This window comes from Panicum virgatum, chromosome 2N (genome assembly GCF_016808335.1).
Source record: "Panicum virgatum strain AP13 chromosome 2N, P.virgatum_v5, whole genome shotgun sequence".
NCBI classification, from domain to species: Eukaryota; Viridiplantae; Streptophyta; class Magnoliopsida; order Poales; family Poaceae; genus Panicum; species Panicum virgatum.
The window spans coordinates 8111538-8137260 of record NC_053146.1 but is presented as its reverse complement, the minus strand read 5'-3'; the positions used below and the strand labels follow the sequence as shown (position 1 = coordinate 8137260).

General features: G+C 47.3%; 1 pseudogene; it reads left to right on the top strand.

Annotated features, from left to right (window-relative positions):
• Positions 1-7850: 7850 nt before the first annotated feature.
• Positions 7851-13479, top strand: LOC120662349 (annotated as a pseudogene).
• The last annotated feature ends 12244 nt before the right edge of the window (positions 13480-25723 follow it).

Sequence of the window (25723 nt, the reverse complement as noted above, 5' to 3'; positions counted from 1 at the left end):
ATAAGTTGTATAAATTTAAAATAGATAGGACATGCTCCGGGGCTTGCTTGGAATTAACACTAGGTCAGTGTTAGTTAGAGGCTTCTGGAGTCGGGTTCGGATTCTCAACGGCGTCTGCGAAGTTCACTTGAGCTTCTCCGGGACCTGCTTCGGCTTCAGACACCAACTTGTACGTTCCGTCTGGTAGGTTCGTCGGCTCTATATGAATGCATATGTATGAGACGAATATAATGCATTTATTTTTTTGACATAGATGGAGATCAACCAAACTCAAGTTGGAGGGTGCCACTACTTTTTTTTCATCCAGTTGGGCAGTCATTTATAGAGTAGTAACTTAACCTGATTTAGTTCGTACGAGGAATGGGTGGTTTTCAAAATTTTGCTAAGTCATGCAAAACCACATCACAAGATTAAATTGTACAGGTCAAATCATGCAAGCACTGGTAATGAAATTTTAGCTGAGTGTTGACGATCCGATTAAAGCACTGCCTTACAAAACCTTGAGAAACAGCAAGGAAATATGTTACTGGGTACTACAGGTCATAACACGACTAAACCTACTGGTTTCCTATTTTATTTTGCAAGTTACAAAGTATAGAAAATAAGTCAAGCTAAAACTATATTAATCAAGATTTATTTACACAGATAGTTAGACTCAGTTTCTGGGTCTCAAATGTTTCCAACATGATAATGTACTCAAAACTACTCACTGGTTAAAATATAACAATTTTCTAAAAAAAGAAATTATTTATGATAATCTAGTGAATTTGAACCTAGATAAATTATTTGGGCATGTTAAATAGTAGTAGAGTGCTTACAAATTTTACCACGGAATATATTCATTGGGTTGATCCTACTGTAGGAATTTCAAACTCAGTATAAAAGCATAACGTGGTGAAAAATTAAAACTACCACACTTATTCATAAATCAAGATTTAATAGCATCTATATCTAGACATGAAAACTGACGATGAAATTTTTATAATAACACTAGAATCACATGTACATAATACCATAAAAATTTCATAGCATGTTATTGCTCCAAACATTGGTTATTAACAAAAATAAAAACAATTAGTCTTTATGCACTATTAAACATAAATCCATTTTTGCAGCAAAAGTTTCTAACTAAAATAGGTCATATTATGGTTCTAGTTTGTAGAGATTTTGATAAGGATTCCAAAAAGTATTTATTTGCTATTTTAGGATTTTTCTACGAATTTCCATTGACTTTACAAATTCACTACAAAAATTTAAAAACAAATCTAATATTATGTTTAGGCCCCTGTGTTTTGCAGAAGGACCACTAAAAAGAATTGGGAACTCGCGTTTTGGCCCTAGGCCGGTTCAAGGAACAGAGGAGGCGACAGAGGGTGGCGGCCGGCCGGTTTCTGGCGAGGGCGAGGCTCACCGGCGGCGAGGAAGGTGTGGAGGTGGTAGGGGGCGGCGAGTGCTACATGCAGGTGGGTCTATTGGCGTCTGGGGCGGCCGGAGGTGGCGAGTCGGCGGCGCAGGGGTTGCGGCGGCGGCGGTGAGCGGCGGAGGTGGCGCTCCGGCGGCCGATTTGGGGCGAGCTCGGGCCGGGGAGCTTCACCAGCGCGAGAGGGAGCCCGTGGGCGGGTTGTCTTGGTCGGGGAGAGGGCAGAGGTGGGGGATCGACGCGGAGCGGGCGGCCGGCGGGGCTTTGTGCCGCGGCGGCGGCTTGCCGGTGATGATTGAGAGCGGCGGTCGGGTTTGGGAGGGTCACTGGGAGATGGTGGTTGTGCTGGGGTACTTGGTTTGGGGAAGGAGAGGGTGGTGGCACGGGGCGCCGTGGTGGCCGTGGGCGGCGGCGGCCATGGCTCACGGTGAGCTCCGGGGCAAGCAGAGAGAGGGGGTCGCGGCCCCTTGTGTATCGCTGGGCATGAGGAGGAGGACGAGTTGGGCACGGGTGTGCTGCCTGGGGAAGGGATATGCGGCCAAGGAGAGCGACGGCCGTCGACGACGGCGCGGGCGGCGTGGCGCGTCACCAGGCGTCGGGGACGCGCGTCGCGCGAAGTGCCAGGGCGAGCGGTTTTTGGGCTATACTGTGGGCGCGCAAGGCGGAGTTGGCCGAGGCGCGGTGCGTGGCCGGCCAGGTGGCCGACGCCGGCACACCGACGGTGAACGGCGTGAGGGAGGGAGAAAACAGAGGAAGAAGAGAGAGATGGAGGTGATGGCAACTTCGTAATTAAAGCAAAGTTCAAAATTTCATTTTGTAAACTCAAATTTTCTTCCTATTCCAAAGGTCAAATGAAAAACTTTTGAATACCAAACTTGCTCAAAATTTCGAGATCTACAACTTTCGTTTTAGTCACTTTTTCACTTGAGGCTTCGTTTGAAAAATAAAATTTGAAACTTGAGTACATTTGAAAAGGTACTATATGCTTCGAAATTCAAATTTTTCTCCCATTTTTGTGTGATAACTCGAAAAACTTTGAACACGAAAGTTGTTCGTCATTTGAAAACCTATAACATTGGTTTTGGACAAAAATTCATTTGAGCTATATTTTAGAAATTATTTTCAAAGCATATTTGTTTAAAATTTGAAAGATTATTTAAAACCTCAAATACTATGGTTCATTTGACCTGTCATTTTATGTGCAAAATCTCATATACACATAAACACACATACATACACATGCATATTCATACATACACATATATTATTTTCCAAAAGAAATACATAATTTGAGTTTTCTTTGTTTATTAAGCATGAAATCATATTTAATATTTCTTACTTAGAATTTTAAAACTCTGGGATGTCACATACACCGTCTCCTCCAAGTGGCCATGAAGAAAAGCATTCTTTACGTCGAGCTGATGGATCGACCAGGAATGTGAGATGCCGAGGCTGAGGACGGCCCGTATCATTGCCGGTTTGATAACCGGACTGAAGGTTTCATTGTAGTCGATGCTGTGCTGCTGCGAGAACCCAGGAACAACCCACCGGGCCTTGTGGCGAGCAAGGGAGCCATCAGAGTGATACTTGTGCTTGAAGATCCACTTGTCGGGGATGACATTAGCATGAGGCAATCAAGGAACAAGCCGTGAGGCGCCATTGTCAATGAGCGCCCTATGCTCGTTAACCATCGCAGTGTGCCAATTTGGATCGGCGAGGACGCTGTGATAGTTAGCCGGGAGGGGTGAAGCGTGAGTCACTAAGTTCACCGAGAAACCCCAACGGTTCGATGGCGGTGGAAATGAGCCCATCTAGGACTGAGTCACCGTGCGGGACATCGTAGGCACGCACGGGACCGTGATCCGTGGCGGCCCTGTGGAGGCCTGGGCGTGGGGAATTGGCAACTGAGCCGGAGATGCCATGAGCCAGAGCAGATTTGGCGGCATCGAGGTATGGATGGGCGCCGGAGGATGCCGAATGTAGATGTGGAGAGGCTGGTGCGCACCAGCGGGCGGTCGCTACGCACCTGCAACAGCCAGCAGATGGCCAGTCCTAGAACGCTGAGTGCTGGCCGGTGCTGACGGGGGATCGGTGGGCGCCGGCTAAGGTCCACCAGGGGCCTGCGCATGTTCGGAGGTCACTAGTGTAGGGCCGGCTGGCACCAGTAGTGTGTGACAAACTGGACCATGCCAAATAATGGCATGGCCCAGGTCTGCCAGGTCTGGCTGGTTGGTGGCAGCTGACTGCGTTCGCTCGACATCCAAGGATGGAGCTAGCACGGGAGGACGACCATGCACAAGGAAGTCGAGTGATCTCGGAGGCGACTTAGCAGCCGCAAACGGAAAATTAGCTTCATCAAACATGACGTGCCTAAAGATGATCACCCTATGAGTGGAGGATCAGGAAAACGGTAACCCTTCTAGGAAGATGTGTAACCGATTAATACGCAGGCTGAGGAGCGAGGAGCCAATTTGTGAGATGACGTGACACTAATAAGATTAGGATAGCACAGATTGCCGAAGACTCGAAGCATGGAGTAATATGTCATCTTGTGATAGAGCCAATGATAGGGGATGCCATTGTTGATGGACGTAGAAGGATGCCGGTTAAGGAGAAAAACTGCGGTGGACAAGGCTTCCTCCCAATAGGTGGAGGGCATGGAGGCATGGATCAGGAGGGTGTGAATTGTATTGTTCAAGGTGCGCAGCATCTGTTCAACCTTGCCATTCTGAGCGGAGGTGTAAGGGCACGAGGTGTGATGTAGGACGCCATGTGCAGCGAGGAACATAGTAGTGACATTGTTAACAAACTCAATGCCATTATTTGCCTGAAAGCAATGAATGGGCAAGCTAAACTAAGTGTGAGCATAGGCAAAAAAAAAATTAACAATATGAGTATGAACCTCTGATTTTTGCCTGAGAGGGAACATCCAGCAATAGTGGCTGAAATCATCGACTATCACAAGAGAATATTTAAAACCAGAAATACTAAGCACTGGAGATGTCCAAACATCACAATGAACGAGTTCAAAGGGAGCTGAAGTGCTAGACGATGAACTAGTAAACGGCAATCGAAAGTGTTTGCCAAGCCGGCAAGCATGACAATGACCACAAATAGTATGTTTACATGAAATAGCTAAGCTCTTATTAAGTGAAGCTATGGTGGCGAGCATAGGATCACCAAGACGTGAGTGCCACAGGGAGACGGAGATAGTGGTGAGATGACAGGCGGTAAGGGACGGTGCGGAGGGGATGGTGTAGAGATCCCCATCGTTATTGCAGCGAAGAATCACGGTGCTGGTCTTCAGATCCTTGACAGAAAAGCCAAAAGCGTCAAACTCAATAGAATAGTTATTATCGTGGGTAAGCTGTCGAACAGATAGCAGGTTATGAACAAGATGGGGCTCGACAAGAATGTTATTGAGTTAAAAATATGATCAGCTATAGACAGGGTAGAAGTGCCACGACTACTAATTGGTATGGAAGAACCATTGCCGGCAGCAATTAAAGACAGCGAATGGGGAAGGCGGGAGAGGAGGATTCCGTCATTGGAGGTCATGTGCAATGTCGCTCCGGTGTCTAGTACCCATGGGTTGGCGCCCTGAAGAGCCATCGGGTTTAGGGCGGCGATGAGACCCGTCTTGTCCCAGCCTCCTGGCGTAGGATAGCTGGTGTGCATCAGCGCAGGGGACGAGATCTATGGCGGCGCGAAGGCAGTGTGTGCCTGAGGGACAAGCGCCATGGGAGGGCACTACTGCTGCTATGGGCCCCAGGCCAATGGGTTGAAGCAGACCCATGGTCGGCGGGCTGGACTCAAGGGTGCGCCCTGCCCGGGAGCCATGACCGGGCTGCTGCTGCTTGCGGCTGCTGCCGCTGCCACCACCTCCGCCACAACTACTGCTGCTGCCACTCCCCTTGGTGCCCTGACGCGTACCACAACCCCAACGACATGAAGACCCATGCCTGTGGCAGCAACAGCAACTACCAGGTCACCTGCCCGTGATGAGGCGGCTGTAATGCATGTATCGGAGAGTACTTGATTTGCTTGCAGGAAGAATAATATGTATATGCAAGTCCAAGCGTGCACGCATGCATGTCACGCATGTATATGTATGTATGTAGCTGGATCTCTGTACCTACTCCGTATACCATATGGTATACTATACAATAAGACTATGTTCTTGCCATATTGGAAATATGGCTACGATTGTAGGCTAGGGGTGGGTAGAAACTTAATTTTAAAAACGAGTACCACACCAGTCCCTACTTTTCGCAGCTAAGAATATTGTTTGGAGGGGTGAGTACTGGGTAACATATCCATTCCCTGAAAATTTATTTGTAGGGGCGGATCATGCTATCACTCGCCTCTAGAAAGCAGGAAAGATGATGTAGCAAGGAAAGGGAAATTGTTAATTATTGCCCCAAAGAAATTAAACAAAAAAGGTGAAGGTATATATTATATGGCTAGAAAGGAACCTAAATTAAAGAAACTAAAGACGATAGCCGGCCATGCATCATAAATTAAAGAAAGTCATCCACGTGCATTCATACTCATCTGATCGTGACTCGTGACCGAGTCAAATAAAAAAATCAGAGCACGAAAAAATTCCAGTCCTTGGCCATTAATGATTATCTCCGTCATGCACAGGACAGGATGCGGTGTTCTATCGACGCCTCTAAGTTTCCAGCTGCCTCTTGTTCTCTGTAACTGTAAATCGCCTCTACTAGTATATAAAGCATGTACACCTTGTTCTACTCGATTGGGTATGTAGAACTGAATGAATAGTGAATAGCCCATCATCAGTCCACACGAAAATGACACCGACACCATCTGCAATGGCACACACATAAGGCAAGACCGGGCGGAACTCGGAAGGAGGAGGCCGGCACGAAGTCGGTGTCGCGCGGGCCCCAGTGGAAGAAGGTGAGCATGGGGTGGAGCTCACGGAACCTGCGGCGAAAGCTGGTGCCGGCGATGAGCGAGACAGCACGAGGGCTTGCAGATGAGGGTAGTGCGGACGAGGCTCGCGGAGACTTCTGGCGGGAGGCACAGGATGACCTCCTTGACGAGCTCACCCACGAGAGCCACCACCGGCGGCAGCGGACCCATGGCCATGATCGAACTCCGGCGCAGCAGCGGAGCAAGGGTTTGATTGGGGAGGTATGGGAATTGCACGAGACTAGGGAGAGGCTTGGGCTTGCGGTGTGGTTCTACCAGGTGGGACCACGGGTGCAGTGAGAGTAGCCATCTGGTTGCTTTGCTATGGGGATCCTGGCCGCACGCTATAAATCCGACGATGTGGACACTGGTGATAAATTCATGGGACATTACACATGGCCGACTTAAATAGCTTGAGCAACAGAGAGGAAGAAAGAAATTACTAGAATTTTTTGATAAGAAAATTACTAGAATTTAGCAGCAGAATTTAGAATGATGCATCTCATGCTAACGTGTAATTTTTTTGTTTGTCAGTCATCGGCATTGCTAAAAGTAAGTTTCTAAGTTTTTTGACCGTTCAAAGGCTATATCAAGGTATACTTTAGGGCGATACAAATGAGGAATATACCTTGGGCGATATAACCGAGGTGTAAGAGTGGCGGCGCACGTTTAGTGGGGAGGCGTGTGGAGAAGATAAGTTTGGAAGATTAGGGTTTGCTTTGAATATCAATCGTTAGATTTGCATCGAAAGGTGCAAAATTACATGATTTTATACATGGGAACATAAAGTCATGCTCTACCATTTTTGACTGGATTTGTTTCCAAATGTACACTAGACTAATCGCACATAGAAGAATCCCATAAACTTCACTAACAAGTGGGACCTTCGTCTTCTGACCCCACATTCGACGAATGTTGGTAACCCATCCATGTGCATCCAAACCTACAGCCTCCCTAGTTGTCATGTGCCTATACACCTTGGGCTATAAACGTGCCCCGGGATTCCCTAGGTTGCGTGCTCATTTGTCATTTTCTTTTCTCACCACTGCACCTTCTATCACACCACATTCTCTTTGCAATGGCTTTCCGAGGTGCGGACAATGGCCAAGGGAAAGGGAAAGTCCTCACTAGGTAGGATGACAAGGGTGAAGGGCGCGGGATTAGCAGCGACATCAGCGGTGGGGAAGGGAACCAGCTGCCATACGGACGTGGAGGTAGGGGAAGGCACCAGCAGCCCTATGGGTGCGGTGATGGTGGATGGCAAGGTGCCGGCGGGTATTATCAACAACCACTCAAGCGAAGAGAGAGTGGAGGCCTGGGATGTGGTGGTGTGGAGGTGCCCATCGATCCCATCGCACCATGTATTGAATTACCCGTAGTCCCAGCGGCAATCTCGACTCTCGCACGCTCATATGCCCCAAGATCTGCGTTGAGTTCAGATCCATTCCCTCCGAGCCCCACCATTAAAGCTGTGGTTACTCTGGCGAGAGGCATGGAGAGTCTAGGCATTGCGGACCTTGCTCCTCTTGCACCTTCAGCTAGATCTCTGACACAGGCTCCCGGGTACATGTTGTTTGAGCCACCACTTGTGTTGAGAAAGGGGATCGCCCACCCAGTGCGCCCGGCGTTTGGTATGTTAGTGAGAAGAGTCATCGTCCGCACAAACCACTTCTTAGTAGAAGTGGGGAACAACGACATCTGCCATTACTATGTGAGTTCCCCACTCCTCTCCATCTACTCTTGCATATGTAGTATCCCATAGATCTGAGTAAGGGTTACTTTCATGTTTAGGCATGCTTGTTGTCTAAGTGAAGCAATATTTATGGAGGTTAACATCCTTTGCTAGTATTTAATGGAGTTTCCTCACTATTTTTATCCTTTTTGTTTCAATGGTTTAGCCACTAATTAGTAGTTTTCATCATCATATGCACTTCTTATGGCATGCAATTCTCATGTGGATTGTCACCATTATGGACTTGTTCTGTTGGATGTAGTGGCCAACGGGGCTCCAGTTGAATTGGTTAGGTGGCTCTCCTCTGTTCCTGGGAGTGAATTTTAGGATTAAAACCAATATCCTCATCTATCCCAAACTAAAGCATAGGTCTATGGGAGCGAATTTTAGGATTAAAAACAATATCCTCATCTATCCCAAACTAAAGCATAGGTCTAAGGTCTGGTCCAAATCATTGGTTGTCTCACACATGCTAAAATGCCTCTATGTAAGGTGGGGTAGGGTTCGAGGGTTTTCTCGACTTGCGTGACTATGCAAAATGCTCGGAGGCTGTCTTAGCCCCTGCAGGTCGAGTTCTTTTTTGTTGGATGTAGTAGTGGAAGCAGTATTTTTTTTCTTTTCACAAAGGAAATATTGGCAGTCAAATGTCATCTTATTTTTTAGGTCCATAAGTGGTAATTCTTCAATTTCCATTCCGAGCAAAGTCTACATGTAATGTACTTGCTTCCATGTTTGTGTAAAGGATGGGTTGGCAATGACGCCTCAGGTTCCGTGCGTCAAGCACAGCTTTGTTGCATTCACCATTTCCAGATATGACATGGCATCGATGGTCACTTCAATACTGCTTTGCCAGTGATCAATGGTTTTAAGGCAAGGTCTTGGGTCCTCTTGCAAATTAGTGGCTGCACGGTGGATATGCTCTTTAGAATTTTTGTTTGGTTGTTGCTCGGCAGGGTTCTGGTTCTTTCTTTGGTAGCGATTCCCCTTTTGAGCTTTTATTTTGCACCTCGTGCTATAGTGCATTATCTGTAATTTTCTAGCTGTCATTTCGAGAAATCAGTAGTTCAATCTCATGCTGTCAGAGATGAACTTGTAGATTCCTGAGGATGCACCATTATCTTCTTTGGCCAATTGGTTATGGCTAGAATTGGGAGGAGGGTTACTGGGCTAGGATTTTCTGGTCATGGCCGTTTTAGAGGGAGGTTGGGGGTCTCCTGTGCGGTAAGGCATATCCGCATATGTGGGTGATGTTGATGCCGGTGAAGCCTTGGGGCTAGGATGAATTTGAATTTTGAACAGCTCTTTCTTTTTTTTAAAAAAAGAGATAGATGAAAAATTATAGGTAGCAATTTTGACTTTGTTTGCGAGATAATTTGAATGTGTTCCAGAACTGCATATCTAATCAGTAGCACTGCACTTGTGCGTTTGGAGTGTAGCTGATAGATTTAGTTTTGTTTGTTTACCAAAATTTCTTTGATTTATGTTGCTTATGTATTATTCATGAAACATTTTATCATTATCTTTTAGTGTTTGATTGGAAGGCTGTTGTTTTGCTCCTTGCACATTTCACCTGTAGGGTTTCAAATATCAGTCCTGAACTGAAGTCTAGAAGAACCAACAGGGTGCTGCTTTCGGAGCTTGTCAAGCTGCACGGTGCAACATCTCTCGCCCACAAGATGCCTGCCTATGATGGAAGTAGGAGCCTGTACACTGCAGACGAGGTACCATTCAAATCAATGGATTTTGTTGTTAAGTTGGGACGCCAAGAAATGTAAGCACCACACCTGTGTTCTATGTGTCTTTTTCACAATCTGCCAAGAAATGAATTTGAGACTTCTATGTGTCTTTTGCACAATCTGCCAAGAAATGAATTTGAGACTTTCTACACCAAAAATATTCTTTAAAACAAGGGTATTCGTGCGTGGGTGGCAGCTTAAGATTAGCCTCATGAAATCTTATATTCCATGAGGAGGTTCTACCACGTGGAAACACTCTTTAATGAAAGTTTTGTTTTAGCTGGTCGTGACCAAGAAACCACCGGCTTTGCTTGGTGGGCTGGGAATGCCAGACTTATCAATTTGTCCGGTAACCTACTTGGAGCTCATGTAGCCCATGCCGGATTAATTGTATTATGGGCCAGAGCAATGAACCTATTTGAAGTGGCCCATTTCGTACCAGAAAAGCGCATGTATGAACAAGGGTTGATTTTACTTCCGCAGCTGCTAACTAGTGCATGCACGCACTTCGTCTCCTGTTATCTTAATTGATGAAATTCAGTGAGTATAAGGTGGTGATTTGATATGCGGCACGGGCAAATCTGCACCACCTGCAGCAGTTCCTCAAGGGGCTGCAAAGGGACTCGCCACATGACACAATCCAAGCACTTGATGTTGTCATGTGGGAGTCTCCTTCTCTCAAGTATGATATCAGTGATATTTCTTCACCATTTCTTTGCTAAATATCTTGTTTTGTTGGACCAGATGAGACCATGTGGTTACTCATTTGCTTATGTGTTGCAGTTATGTCAGTATTTTTAGATCTTTTTTCTCCAAGCGTTTCGGTACTGAGGACATTGGTGATGGGATGGATCGGAGTGCTGGAGAGGCTATTACCAGAGCTTGCGCCCCACTCAATTGGGCCTCTCATTAAACATTGGTACTGATCTTTTCCAAAAAAAAAAAATCAGTTTGTTGAAAACTACACCAGTTGATATTGAAAGGCTGAGCTAAGCAACTCCCTATATAGTTTCAACTTGGGAATTGTGTGTGTAAGCCACACACAAGTTGTTGTCTTATTGGTGCTCCATCCTTGGTTCCACAATTATGTGTATGCTATTGGAATTTATGTGTCAAGTTCAGGCGGCATACAAACATAGTTGTGGCACACGATCAAAACAACAGCTCGTGTGTGGCGTACATTTGCATTAGTTCAAAAATCGAGCCCCCCCCCCCCCCCCCCCCCCTACAACACTTGAGTAGGTCACACATGGGTCTTCATTTTTATGTTCATAGGAATGTTCTTGTGCATAGACATTCGCTCAACATCATTTTATAAATCTGTGCCTGTGATACAATTTGTTTCGGAGTTTCTGCAGATGACAAACCCTTAATTTGCAGCCTTTCTCGGACAGGGATCTTTTGAACGTATTATTTGTCAACAAAGGTTGTTACATATAGTTTACAATCACTAGCTGATATATTTCTTTTTTTTTCAGATTAAGAAAGCCCTGCACGGAGTTCGTGTGGAGACTACACACCAGCAGCCAAAAGGAGCATCTACATGATAGCTAGGATTACTTATGTCCCACTGGCACAGTTGAGGTACCCTATTTGTCATATCTCTTCTCTTGATGCCTAGTCGGTACAGTATTTTCTTCCAATACAAACTTGTTGCCATTTCTTATCTTCAGCTTCTCTTGGAACGATGGCCCTCAGCTGAATAATATTCAGTACTGCAGTCTGGCAATAATTCTAAGCCGATATATTTAACGATGGAGGCAACAATAGCATAATTTGTGCTGCGCAACACCTGATGCACCATGCTAAGTATATTTATAATATGTTTGCAGGTGTGCCAAATTATTGAAGGGCAGAAGTATACTAGGAAGCTCGGTGATATACAGGTAGCCAGCATATTGAAGTCAACCTGTAAACATCCCCAGGAGATATACATGTAGAATAGCATCATTCAGGTATGTGTCCATCCCACTTGGCTTTGTCACGGCTTTTACTCATAAAACAAAAAACTGTACCGGTTCACTAGTTAGACTGGGAAAAACCCTAAACCGGTGACACAACCGGTTCTATTTAATGAAGAGATCGGTCATGCAATCGAACCAGTGCGAATAGGTGGAACCAGCCGGTTTCCCATTGAAGTGGTGAACCAGTGAATCGGTTTTCTAGTGAACCAGTGATTAATTCGATGTTTTGACACTATTTTTGAACTTTGGACAATATACTATTGCGGTATTACCTTGTCATCTAATATATTATGCCATATGCGCTACGTTTGGGTAAATTTTATTACATATATGAGAGAAACTTGCATATTTTCTGTATACAAATCATGAGAAATTTATATTATATTAATAATATAATGAACTACTAGTTTGACCTGTGAGCCACTGGTTCAACCGGTAAACTAGCGAACCAATAGCCTGACCAATTTGATTTCTAGTCTGGGGTTTCATTCTTTGCTTTTATTACAGGTCAAATTTCTAGAATTCCTTTTGAAACATATGAAGTTAAAAACTCTCCAATCTGTTTCATAAATTTCAAAAAGCAATACAGTTTCCTCACATATGTATCCAAAAATAGTAAACTGAAGCAGGTGTAAGTCATGGAGTACATGTTTAGCTGTAAGCAAGTGTACCACACATTCAAATGTGTATAGTGTAGTTTTTATTTCTTAAATTAACTCCTTTTAATTTTCTTGATCTAATGTCTTTTCTGATGTTTTGGAACAGCAAATTATGTGTTATGACCTATAAAATTTTTGTTTACCTTGTTTAGATGGTTGGCCACAACAACTATGCAGCTGATAGACTGGCACAGGTGTTTGGCATCACTGTCGCCAATCAGATGGCCAAGTGCAAGTGTGTGTGTTGCCTCCACTTATGGTATCTGTTACACAACATTTTGAGTTTGATTGTTGTCTTTTCATTTTCTTAATTAGTTCCATGAATGACTTTTATTTAATCTTGTTTCAGCTTAAATACCATGAATCTGGTATGGAGAAAATTGTTGCACCAAGTGATGGGCAGTGGAACATGATTAACAAGGCGATTCTAGATGTTGGCGAATTAGATTTCCTGACCTGATGTTTTTCTTGCAAGCTCTGGTTCCTAGAGTTGCATATTGTCATATTTGGAATAGTCTTCCTACTGAAGTTCACTTTATGTTTGCAGAAAAATGCTCAATGGTGGAACCGTTCACAGTTGGACTTGTTTGAACTTTTCGCGGATGCCACCTCATGTGGTAGACAGAATATGCGATGACTTGGCTCGTATGTGCAATTCCATTGGCATGGTAAATTCGTGCATGTGCTTCTGAACACAAGTAGTTGACTAACCCACAAAACACCAACCACAAAAATTAAATTTGGGGTCAATGATGTTTCAGGTTTTCAATCCAAGGCAAGTGACAGAAGTTCAGTCAGCTTGTCGCAACCACATAGAAGCTGCTCTAAGGAATATTCACATGAGGGCTCCTAATCTCCAACTGCTTATGGTGATTTTTTCCAGATGTTTCTGGTCATTATGGTATGTGCATCCTTCAATTCCAAAATTTGTGAAAAAGAATCTAAGTGCATGTTGGTATGGAAAATTATGATGATATGGAAAATTATGTTTAAATGTGGAATTCTATGAAAAAAGTGGAGCAGTAACAAATTGTGTTGTTTTTTGTGTGTAGTACACATGTCAAGTTATTTTTGTCTTCTATGTGTTTAGCACACATAGGGCAAGTAATTTGCATTTTCTGTGTAACAAGTGTCTGCCTAACATTTTACAACATTTTGCATGCAAATCCATTTTTCCATTAGCACTTCAGCTTGGCTTCGTGGTTAGTTAATTTATATTGTTGTGTGATTTTGTATAGTGGCGGAGCGCTCGGTAGGGCAAGGTATGGCAGCCGCCTACCTCAAGTTTTGTTGGGATACATGCTCAACTATGGGCTGAATTGTTTTTTTAGGAACTAAAGTGCAGAGACTTATGCTTAAGTCCCATGAACCAAACAGGCCTAAGATGACACTTAACAGAATCCCTCCATTCAAGACTCGCTGGTTGCGTACGCTCTTTGTAAGGAACTAGATTTCACAAATTCATCGTGGTATGGCGGTATTAATTACAGATGGTCACAGGGAATATACAAGTCATTGAGCTGATCCTGATGGTTGAGTGGCAAAAGTTAGTGCTGGGACAAGTCGAAATATGTTACATGATCAGCTGTAGAACAGACAATTTTCCAATGAGCCGTGCGTCGCCGTAGGATATTGTAGGACCAGCATTACCAACTCTTCTTCTCTGCTACTGTCTCAGCGGCTCAGCCTGAAGATTTCGATTGCAGCAACTGAATGGGCCGAAACTCCACATCCTCATAGGTGAACTTGAGTTTGAAGATTTCGCATTAGAAGATTTCGTTTGACCACACGTTGACAAGAGTGTTCCCAATGGCCCACTGGTGATGTGCGACTCTGCAAATCAGCATTCAGCATTTCGTTCAAGCTGATGTTCTTACTGCAGGGACTCAATCCGTCCTGGCGCTTCTACATGGCAGAGTTGTTCACAAGTGAGAAACCTAGCAAACAGAAACAGCTGAAGACTCTGGCCTCAAGCCCTGAACCATTCTTTCCAACATGTAGACAACTAGGACTATAGAAATTTCAGGACTTTCCAAATTACATTTCACTAAAACCAAGCAAGCGTGCAGATACAAAAATACTCCAGACAGTATGTAATTTTCCCATATCTGGCAGTTACAACTTACAATTTGATTGCAAAACAATTGAAAAGTTATATGTTTTTTTTAAAAAAACCGGAAACGGTCAGAAACAATATCATAAATATGAAGATGGCTCCTGACGGTACGGAAATTTCCTGCACCCTTATCACTAAGCATGAATTCCCATTTTCACCCAGCTTGTAGCCACACTTGATTCCTGATTTTGAAGGATTTGCCCCCATTGCCCAATTTCCCCGCAGCTCTGGTTTTTTATTTCATGCAATTGAAGCAATTCCGGTTCCTGGCCCCTCAACTGCAGCAACCGATCCTAGTGCTGCAGAAAAGCATAAACATTGGCAATAAGATCTGCTGATTGTGGAATGTTGGTGTAAGACGCTCTTCGGGGCGAAGAGGTCACAACAGATGGAGGAAATGGCAGCGGACGTAATAATGACATGGAAATCAAAGCAACAACATTTTAGCTCGGTATTCCATATCTCTTCAACAGTTACAGGGGGGTATTTATAGTCTAGAAACTCAACTACTCCCCGGCCAAAATTCCTTTACTGCCCCCTAACCGCCAGCATCTTGGAATATTCCCTGGGCAAAAACGTAATGTTACAACACTCGACACAACTTAGTGGAATTACAGCTGTACATCCCGTACATAATTCTGACAGTGGGGCCGCTCCACTTCGCGTCCCTTCGCGACCGAGGGTCTTCGCTACTCTGCACGACGGGGCCGTTGGAATCGCCTCGCCGTCTGCCTCTTCGGCACGCGCGCCGTCCCATGCTGCGGGCACCGCCTCTTCGCTCCTCTTCGGGCGGCTTCGGGCAACTCGGGCCTTCATTTGGTAGTCTTCGCTCCAAGCCCCTCGGGTACATCCTCTTCGCCTCCGCGGTACACTTCGCCGCTCGTCCGCTTCCTTGCTCGGAGCTGAACGCCTTCGACGACGGGCTTCGCCGTCGGGCGAAGGTGGCGTCCCCAACAGTAGCCCCTCGAGGCTTCGACTGCTCCTCGGGGCAACCGAAGGCTCGACCATCCGGCACGCAGAACGCGTCCTCAAGCGGGACCCTTCAGGCGTGCGAGCGTGCGCGGACGTCCTAAACCTGTGGAGTCAATAGAAGAGGCAAAAAGAACACATGTTGTCGAAGTCATGTATTGTTTATGTATTTCCCAGAATATTCGATAAGATATTTTAATTGGACAGAATGGTATGGATAAGTTTGTATGCAAAAGACGCCGCTGTCCTGCGGCCCTTCGGATTCTATTTGTTTTGCGCGGCGGCAAACTCATCATTTCTCGCTTGCAGCGCGCTCTCCCATGCGCCACGGCTGGGGTCCGGCACTATATAAGTCGACCCCCCCGGGGAGGGGCGAGAGCTCACCTCCCCCGCTTTTCAGCCCCCAGCCCCTGGCCTTTCCTTTGCTCTTGCTCTACGAGACCTTCGCGAGGCTCAGGCTGGCTGATTTGTTTCGTTCATATTCTTCGAGCGCGACGGATTCTTCAGAAGAAATGGCGTCCCGTGACAGAACTCGTCTCCCTCCGACGAAGATTATCGGCAAGAGCTACATGACCCGGGACATGATCGAAGACCTTGAGAGGCGAGGTGTACTCGGAGTTGGCATGGCGCGGCCTCCTCCAGAAGGCGAGATTGAAGCGAAGCCTCAGCTTGACGAGGTCGTTGTCTTTCACGACTTTTTTTATCGCGGGTCTTCGCTTCCCGCTGGATCCCGTGGTGGTGGAGATATTCAAGCTCTTCGACGTGTACACCCACCAGATGACGCCGACAAGCTTCGTTCGTCTGAATCTGTACATGTGGCTGTCGAAGACCTACAAACTGAAGCCTTCTGCCACCGGCTTCGCGCATCTCTTCAGGTGCCACTATCAGCCGAAGACGGTGTTTGTGAAGCCGAGCGAAGATGCTGAGGCTACGGAAGCGGACCCCCAATTCGGTGTTTACACCTTTGCTTTCCACACCCAACTTCCGAGCCCTGTCGTTGCTTACCGCAACAGATGGGGCGCGTGGCAGACGATGTGGTTCTACCACAAAGTTCCCCTCGAAGGATCATCGGGGACTCATCCTCTAGTGGTGAAGGAGATTGGTTTCTTCCGGAGGAGGCGAAGGCTCATGTCGCGATGCTCCGTGAGGTGTCGAAGTTGTTTTCGACACGAGATATTGTAGAAGAATATGCTGCTTGCAATTGCTTTCCCGTTCGCGAAGGTTGGTCTATAACCTCGTGGGCGGGAAGAGAGAAGCGTGCTGGTGGTCTTCCGATGCCCAACTTCTCCACGTCTTTTGGGATCACAAAAGACGGTAAGGCCCTGACCTTGGATTTTTTTTGAAACCTTCGCATGTTTTGTGCAGGTGTTGATCCCGTTGCCATTGAGGCTCGTGCTGACGAAGCCATTGGGGCAGAAGCTGTGAAGGAGCGGACTCTCCTTGAGTTCCGACTGGGGGGCACTTGGAACAACTGGGTGTTCGCGTTTTTTGAAATCGAGGCCCCCCAGCGCGTGGCCGACGCTCGGCTTGCTGAGGCTGAGGAGAAGAAAAAGGAGAAGGTGGAGCCTTCGGGTGTTGCCGGAGGCAAGCGTAAGAAGGCATCCAAGGGCGGCGGCAGCACCGGGGCCCTGGAGAAGGAAAAACAGAAAACCGAAGGTGGGGGGACGATTTCCAAAAAACGTTCCCGCCTTATCGATGTTGTCATCGCTCCGGTGCCGGCACCATCCCTTCTTCACATCAAGGGGGATTCCGAGGACAAGGGTGAGGGGTCGAGCGGTGACAGCGCGACGCTGCCGCGAAGCCCTGTTGCTCCGATTGATATTGCTCCAGAACGGGCGATGCCCGCCTTCTCTATACAATTCAGTGAGCCGGAGACTGAGAGCGACGAGGAAAGTGCCCCGAGGACCCATGTTGCTGCCGGTTCGGCAACGGAGGCAGAGAAACATGCCGAGAAGACGACGTCGTCATCTTCGGGTGGGGGAGAGGAGGAGGAAGCAGTTAATGTCGTGGATTCTAACGTGACCGCGAAGGGGAAGCAGGTTGTAGCCGAGGGCAACTCGGATGATTCTGATTCCTCAGACAGCAGCACATACTTGATTAGTCAATCTGTCCCTTCCGAGATTGCGGAAGCCCTCGGGATGAGGCACGCGAAGTTGATCGGTGGTCAAGTTGTTGGGAAAATTTGCTTCGAGAGCGGGTAGCACGAGCGGGACTATCTTTCCGAAGCTGGTGGCTCGTTTTGCTTCCCACTCATGGAGCGAAGGCTCATGCTGTCTGGTGCCAGGAACGCTCTGCAGTGTGCCGAGGACCTTGCCCTAAAATCCTATGTTGCGGCAAGATGCGCCAGCTATTTGCTGGATGCGGAGCGTGATCAACCTCTTCGCATTGCCAGTCTGGAACAGAAAGCCCGTGGCCTGGAGGAGGAGAAGGCTTCGCTGGAAGCTGAACTGGCAACTGCTCATGCCAATGCGGAGGCGGAGCTGCAGGTAGCCCGCCTCGAAGTCGAAAATGCCAAAGCTGAGGCTGCTGAGCTCCGCCGGTCGCTGGAAACGAAGGCCACCGAGCTAAAGGATGCGGAGTGTCGGGCGCACGCCGCTACGCAGGCGGTCAACGCTTATCGCGAAGCCGTTCGTACTGGTGCGGAGCCCCTTCAACGCGACATTGTCGCCTTCCTCGAGACCCTGAGTCTTTTACCCCCCCCCCATCTTTCTCCGACAACCAATTCCATTTCGATTTCTGAGCTGTTCCGGTGGCTTCGCGCCTGTGTTTCCATGGCCACCTACGGTAACCGCGCGATGGGTGACTTGAGCGCCATGGTGGCGGTTCGGTCTCTTAGCGCTGCGGTCTGCAAAATGCTCACCGAAGGCAGCGGCGCCGAAGCTTCTCTGACGAAGACCCAGTTGCACACAATGAGGGATTCAACCTTTGTGTGGCCTTCGCCAGAAGAAGTTCGTCCCGAGGCTTTGCCTGCCCTTCCCAAGAATATTGCGAAAAACTTCACTGCAAGCTTTTTCAAGACTCATGGGAGGGATCTTGTCTGGGGCGAAGCCGAACGACTTCGAAGACAGGTAAGATTGCAACCTTTTCATGAAGTGCTGCTTTGCTTTGAACTGGCGCTAACTTAGGATTTTTCCTCAGCTTCAAGACAACGCAGAAGCCTTTGCGCGAGCCTTTTTGGGCCCTGCCAAGGCTGGGAATCTTCGCGGGGCTTCGACAAGTGGCGTTGGGGCGGCTGCCGAAGGCGAAGGTGGACGCGATGATCACCCCAGAGACGATGTAAATGCCGTCGAAGATTGATTTGTGGATGTAATTTTTATTAAGGGACAAATATTTTTGTAAGAAACTAATGCCTTCGGTGTCTGCACAGGACCCCGTGCTGAAACCTGCGTGGGTCACCGAAGGTACTCTGCCTTTATGGATGCGGTTTGGTTCATTTCATGTCACTGGTCAAGCATGGGCCAAGTATCATTATGAGCATCCCTGGGGTTCTTTCGCGGAGTTGTTGGAACGTTTGGAACGAAGATATGATAGGGATAACGCAGAGTCCAAAAAATTTTGGGCTGAGTTTTCGAGTGATCTGGAAAAACAAGCAAAGATTCTTGCCGATAGGACCCTTCGTCGAGAGATGAAGCGTATTTTAGATACGAATCGCCCCTACGCACCCGCGAGGGGTCTTCTTGAACCTAACCCAGAGCCTGTCGACGAAGTTTCTGATGTTGGGAGCTTTGCATACCGTCTTGGAGGGGACATTGTGTCCGAGTGAGACTTACACGGAGCTTCGCTCATTTTCAGGCCTTGGGTTCGAAGCATATTTGCAGAAGACGGCCGAAGAAATAATTGTCCGTGCGGTCCGTGTGGTCATCGAAGATGTAGAACGCTGTATTTTTGAGGAGGAGACGTCGAATATGACTGTGTAATTGAATTGATGGGCGAAGCCCCTTTTGTAATTGTAACTGTAAATGTAAAATTTTGTTGTTTGAATGGAAAGTGAGTCCCTTCGAGGACAATGTTGACTTTATAAGCGAAGCGCCACCCCCCCTTCATTGTGCTTCGAGGGTGATGCTTTCCAATGTGTACGTGGGGTCTTCGGCTGCGCGAAGATTCCACCCCCTTTTTTATTTTTATTATTTTGCGAAACGCTGCCCGTTTTGAGGTTGTCTCTTCAAAGACTTACCTCTTTTTCGAAGCGCCGCCCCCTCCTTTTTTTGTTGAGAAGGGCATTTGGTAGTACAAACGTATATGTTTTTGTGAAGCGCCACCCCCTTTTGTTTATTTAGGCAGCACACGACTGAGAGGACGCAACTCGTGTGTTTGCGAAGCGCCACCCCCCTTTTGCGTTCTCGGAGGAGTGAAGTAAACTCTTGTAGTAGGTGCTTCGGGGATTATTTTCCGAAGGGTCTTTTATAAGGGTGATCTCTAGCAATTTTGGTCGCTTAGGAGACCCTAGTCTTCGGCTTTTGCACGATAGTGCTTTTCGTGCCCTCGGTGCTTTGGCACGGAGGGACTTTGTTGGGGGCCTTTGGCTCTTTAGCACGTGTAGGCTAGCCAGTGCCTTCAGCTTTCGCGCGATAGGTCTTTTGTATGCCCTTGGCGCTTTGGCGCGGAGGGACTTTCCTATGCCTTTGGCGCTTCTTCGCGGAAGGTCTTTTCTATGCCCTCGGTGCTTCGGCGCGGAGGGGCTTTCCGTTGCCTTCGGCACTCTACGCGAAAGGTCTTTTCCAAATGAGAAAAAGTAAGAACTGAGGCCCAAGGATGTTGCGGGCCGTTAAGCTTCGCGAGCCCTGGGATCATTTCTAGAAGTGTTAACCACGCACATCACACCAATGACTCCCCCCTTCGATGCGATGAAGGGGGAAAGACGCTTTGGTGCTTTTTCACAGGCTAGCTTTTTATGGGGACCTTGTTTATATTTCACAAGGGGTTACACTGGGTTGCCGCCTTGTTAAAAACCTCACACCTTCGGCGACACAATGATTGCGCGAAGGCTTCCCCTGTGAGGAAAAGAGTACGGGCCCTTGAATATATTGTCCAAATAAACTGGAATAATATTACAAATTATTACAAAAATGAAGTCGACGTGGAACTAGACATAATAGCATTGGAGCATGTCTTTGTTCCAGGAGCATGGTTCTTCGACTCCTTTGAGCGTGCGAAGCCTGCAGGCTTCGAGTCTTGCCATCGAAGCGACCAAGAATTGTCCTTCCTATTTGCTGTGCATTTTCCCTTGTTGCTTGCTCTTCGGGATGCGTCGTAGGATGAGATCGCCTTCCTTGATTTCCCGAGGCCTCACTTTTTTGTTGCGCCACCTTCGGATTTCGTCTTGGTATTTGCCGAGGTTGATTGCCGCTTGGGTCTTGATAGCTTCGATCGTATTGATTGTTGGCTTTATATCTTCGTCCATTGATTCGGTCCTATACGACCCGTGGCGAAGTTCTTCTAGAGTCATGGCTTCTTCGCCATAGAGGAGCTTAAAGGGTGTGAATTTTGTGGCCCTCCATTCCGTTGTGTTGTGAGACCAGATTACTTTTGGCAGCTCATCAACCCATTTGCCCTTCGGCTGCTCTGTGATGTTCTTTTTGATCCTAGTGAAGATGATTCCATTTGCCCTTTCAACTGCTCCATTCGACTGCGGAGCACATCTTGGTGCTACACTGAGACGAAGCACATCTTGGTGCCCAAATGCTGACAGAACTCTCTGAATGTTGTGCAATCAAACTGTTCGCCATTGTCTATAGTGACTTCCTTGGGTATGCCGAAGTGGCATACAATGTTCAGCCAGAAGAATTTCTGCAATGTTGCTGCTGTGATGTTGTGAAGAGCCTTGGCTTCGATCCACTTTGAAAAGTATTCTACAGCGACTGCTATATACTTGAAATTGCCTGGAGCTGTTGGCAAGGGTCCCACAATATCTATGCCCCGTCGTGCGAGGGGCCAAACTAGGGGTATGAGATGGACTTCTTCGGGTGGAAATTTGCTGTAATGGGCATGCTTCTGGCAGTTTGGGCAAGTGCGCACGATTTCATGGGCGTCCGCCACGGCCGAAGGCCAATAGAACCCCTCGCAGAAAGCTTTTCCCACTAGAGCCCTCGTTCCGATGTGCGAAGAGCACATTCCCGTGTGTATTTCTTGCATTAGTTGTCTGCCTTCGACTTGTGAGATGCATTTCAACAATGGTGCACAAACACCCCCATGATACAATGTGTCATTGATTATTGAGTAGCTTCGCGCCCGAAGGGCTAGTTGTTTTTCCTCTTTCTCATCCTCTGGAACAAAGTTTCCTCGAAGGTAAGCCATAATCTTTGATCTTCAGTCTTCGCTTAAAATAGCACTAACGAATTTTGCTGGTTCTTCGGCACAATTTACCGAACCACTCTTGATTGTTTCAAAAATCACATCCGGAGGCAACGCATCGTTCTCAGCTGCTGCCTTCGCCAGGACATCTGCATGCTTGTTCTGTGTTCTAGGGAAGCTTCGCACACTAAAACCCAAAAAATATTTTTCCATGCTGCGGATAGCTGCCAGATACTTCACTAATTCTGTATTGAGTGCTCTGTATGTCTTGCCAATGTGGTTTGTGATCAGTTCAGAGTCAGACTTGATGGACAACCTCCTCGCACCGAGTGCCCTTGCCTTGCGATGGCCTAGAAGCAGACCTTCGTATTCTGCGACATTGTTTGTACACCCTGGAAAATCTAACCTGGCTGCGTACTTTAGTTGAGTTCCCGAAGGTGCTATGAGAATTGCTGAAGCGCCTGAACCATTCTTGCAATAGGCTCCATCACATTCTAACTGCCAGATGGATTCAATGATAGGAGGGTTTTGCCAAGTTGCTGACGGTGTCCAGTCAGTGACGAAATCTGCCAATACCTGAGATTTGACTGCGCTTCGCGGGATGAAATCGATGCTGTGTGATGCCAACAACGTTGCCCATTTTTCGATTCTTCCTGAGGCCTCTCTGTTTTCAAACATGTCCCGAAGTGTGAAAGATGTTGGGACTTTGATCTTGAAACTGTGGAAATAATGGCGAAGCTTCCTGTCTGCCATTACCACTGCATAGGTCATCTTCTCCATTTCAGAATAAAGCAACTTCGATCTGTTTAAGGCTTCGGATACGAAGTAGATTGGTAACTGCTTCAAAGTGCCTTCGACCGTTCTCTCTTCGACTAGTGCCGCACTCACCGCGGAACTTGAAATTGCAATGTATAATAAGAGCTCTGCTCCGGGCGAAGGGCTTGTCATAACCGCCAAGTTTTCCAAGTACTTCTTTAGATCTTCGAAGGCCTTGTCTTGCTTAGGACCCCAGTGAAAATTTTCTGTACCCTTCAACACCTTGAAGAAAGGGAGTGATTTTTCTGCAGACAGCGAAATGAATCTGTTCAGCGAAGCTAGGAGGCCGATTAACTTCAGCACCTCCTTCTTGGTCGAAGGGGGTCGCATTCTTCTGATAGCTTCGATCTTTACTGGGTTTGCCTCTATGCCCCTCTCTGTGATCATACATCCCAGAAGATTTCCTCTTCTGACCCCGAAGACACACTTCTCTGGATTCAGTTTAAGCCCATGCTTGTGAAGATTGGCAAAGGTTTCACGAAGGTTGGCGATATGGTCTTCGCATTTTTTACTTCGCACGACGACATCGTCGACGTACGCGGAGATATTCCTGTCCAGCTGGGTGTCCAGTACTGCTGCGATGGTTTTGTTGAATGTGCACCCTGCATTGCGAAGCCACTCAGGCATTCTCACATAACAGTAGGTGCCGAAGGGAGTGGTAAAACTGGTTTTCTCCTCGTCTGACTTCTTCATGAAGATTTGATGATAGCCGGAAAAACAATCTAGCATGCTTAGCATCTCCGACCCTGCCGCCGCATCCACCAAGGTATCGATGCGGGGCAACAGAAACTCGTCCTTCGGGCAGAACTTGTTCAGTGTGGTGAAATCGATGCACATTCTCCAATTTCCATTTTTCTTTTGGACCATAACTACATTCGCCAACCATTCTGGGTATTGCACTTCGCGGATTACACCCGCATCAAGTAACTTCTGAACTTCGCTTTGCGCGGCTTTTTTGCGATCTTCGGACATTGTGCGAAGACGCTGTTTGCGCGGCTTAACCTTTGGATCTACTTTTAGCTCGTGCTCCATAACTTCCCGACTGACTCCTCATAGGTCCGAAGATGACCATGCGAAGACATCTTGGTTGTTCCTCAAAAACTGTATCAATCTAGACTCTTCGGCTTCTTCTAGGCCTTTGCCAATTGTTACTGTGCGATCTGGTATATCTTCACAGAGCAGAACTTTTTTGGTGTGTTCAGCCGGCGTGACTCCTTCTTTTTCTGTACGTTCGAAACTAAGTGGCTTTGTTTCCTCTTCTTCGGCATCATTGTTGCTGGCTTCGATGGCATGCACATTTTACATGGCGCACGCTGCATTGTCTTCGCATCTCCTTGCTTCTTCTTGGTTACCGAGGACCGTGATGACTCCCCTAGCTGTTGGGATTTTCATGCATAGTAGGTTTGGTTGATGACCACCGCGAACTTGATGATGCTGTTGCGACCGAAGATGGCATTATATGGGTAGGCGATGTCTACCACGTCGAAGGTTATGGGTTTTGTTCTCTGGGTGTTGCCTTCACCAAAGGTCACATTCAGCTCTATTTTATTGAGGGCCTCGATTCTTTTACCCCCGAAGTCAATAAGTGGGTACTGAGACTTGTGTAGGTTCTTTTCATTGAAACCCATCTTCAAAAAGCATTGCCAGGTGAGGATGTCTGCGGAGCTGCCATTGTCGACGAGGATCCGACCAACATCGTTTCCTGCGAAGTGCATGGAATTTTTTCTGATGTTTGCTTGAATGACGAGGGGATCATTGTGCGGGTAGTATTGAAGTCTAAGGCCAGCTTCGGAGAAGGTAATTGAGACGTGGGACCAAGGGGCGCGGAAATATTTGCCTTCGCAAACATGTGACACTGTGTGGAGGTATTATTTCCTCTGACGCTTCGTCTCATGCACTAGTTCATTTGATCCACCGGAGATGGCGTTAATGATATTCACCGTGCCTCCGACCGGATCATTAGCTCTCTCTGGGATTGTGCCGGGTTCTAGCTTCGGAGGTGGAGGAAGGTAATTGGATGCTTGTGGCTGGGGTTGTGGGCGCCACCCTTGATGTGGCACCGAAGGGTTTTGGATTTGCGGGAATTGGGGGGCCGAAGGTGCTGGTAAGGCTAGAGGAGTGTAAGTGGGGTTATAGTGGAAAGTTGGGAAGGATGGTGAAAGGGTTGGATATGCCGAAGTCTAATGTGGCTGATGCGAAGGCTGCCACTGAATTTGCGATGGCAGGCCTTGCGGCTGGTTTGTGTGGGTACAATTGACGGGCTTTGGCGGCTGCTCGGTATTTGTGGTTCGCTCCAACTCTTCTTTTTTATCCTTGGTGAGGGGGCACTCATTGGTCCAATGACCTGTATCTTTGCCATGAATGCAACAGTATGGTACTTTTTGTTTTCGGTCGGAGTTTTCCCTTCGACCACGATTGGAGTTGCTTCGTTCGCTCCTCACTCCTCTATTGTTTTGAGGCCGGAAGTCGCGGGCTTCGTCACTGGAGACCATGTTCACGGCCTTCGGGATCTTCACTTGCTCAGCCTGATGTGGCTTCGGTCGGTCGCGATTGCGCGACCTCTACTCATTCATCTCTTTGATTCTTTAGCGCTTTCCTTTGTCTGAAACGCAATACTCTTGCATGATCTCGAAGAGCCTATTTAAGGTCTTCGGCCTGCGGCGCTCGAGGTATTCTCCGCACGGGCCGAGACTCAGGCCTGCAATCGCGGCATCGATGATGGTCTTCTCATCTACGTTTGGTGCTCTTGCTCGAAGTCTGACGAGACTGTGCAGATATTCTTGCAATGTGGATCCTACTTGCTTTAGGTTGTGAAAGGCACATGAATTGACTTCTTCAAGCTTTGGTCCTCTGAAGGCAGCGATTAGCTCTCTTCATAGCTAATCCCATGTGTGGATGTGTCCAACTGGGAGGTTGGAGTACCAGTGTTGAGCGAGGCCCTTCAGCGAAAGGACAAATGCTTTTACTTTGCAAGCCACTCCGCCACCTGATGCTTTGATGGCCGCTTCGTACTTGAGGAGGAAATCTTTTGGATCGGAGTCCCCATCGAACTGTGGGAGAATGGTTGGGTTGAAACGTGGAG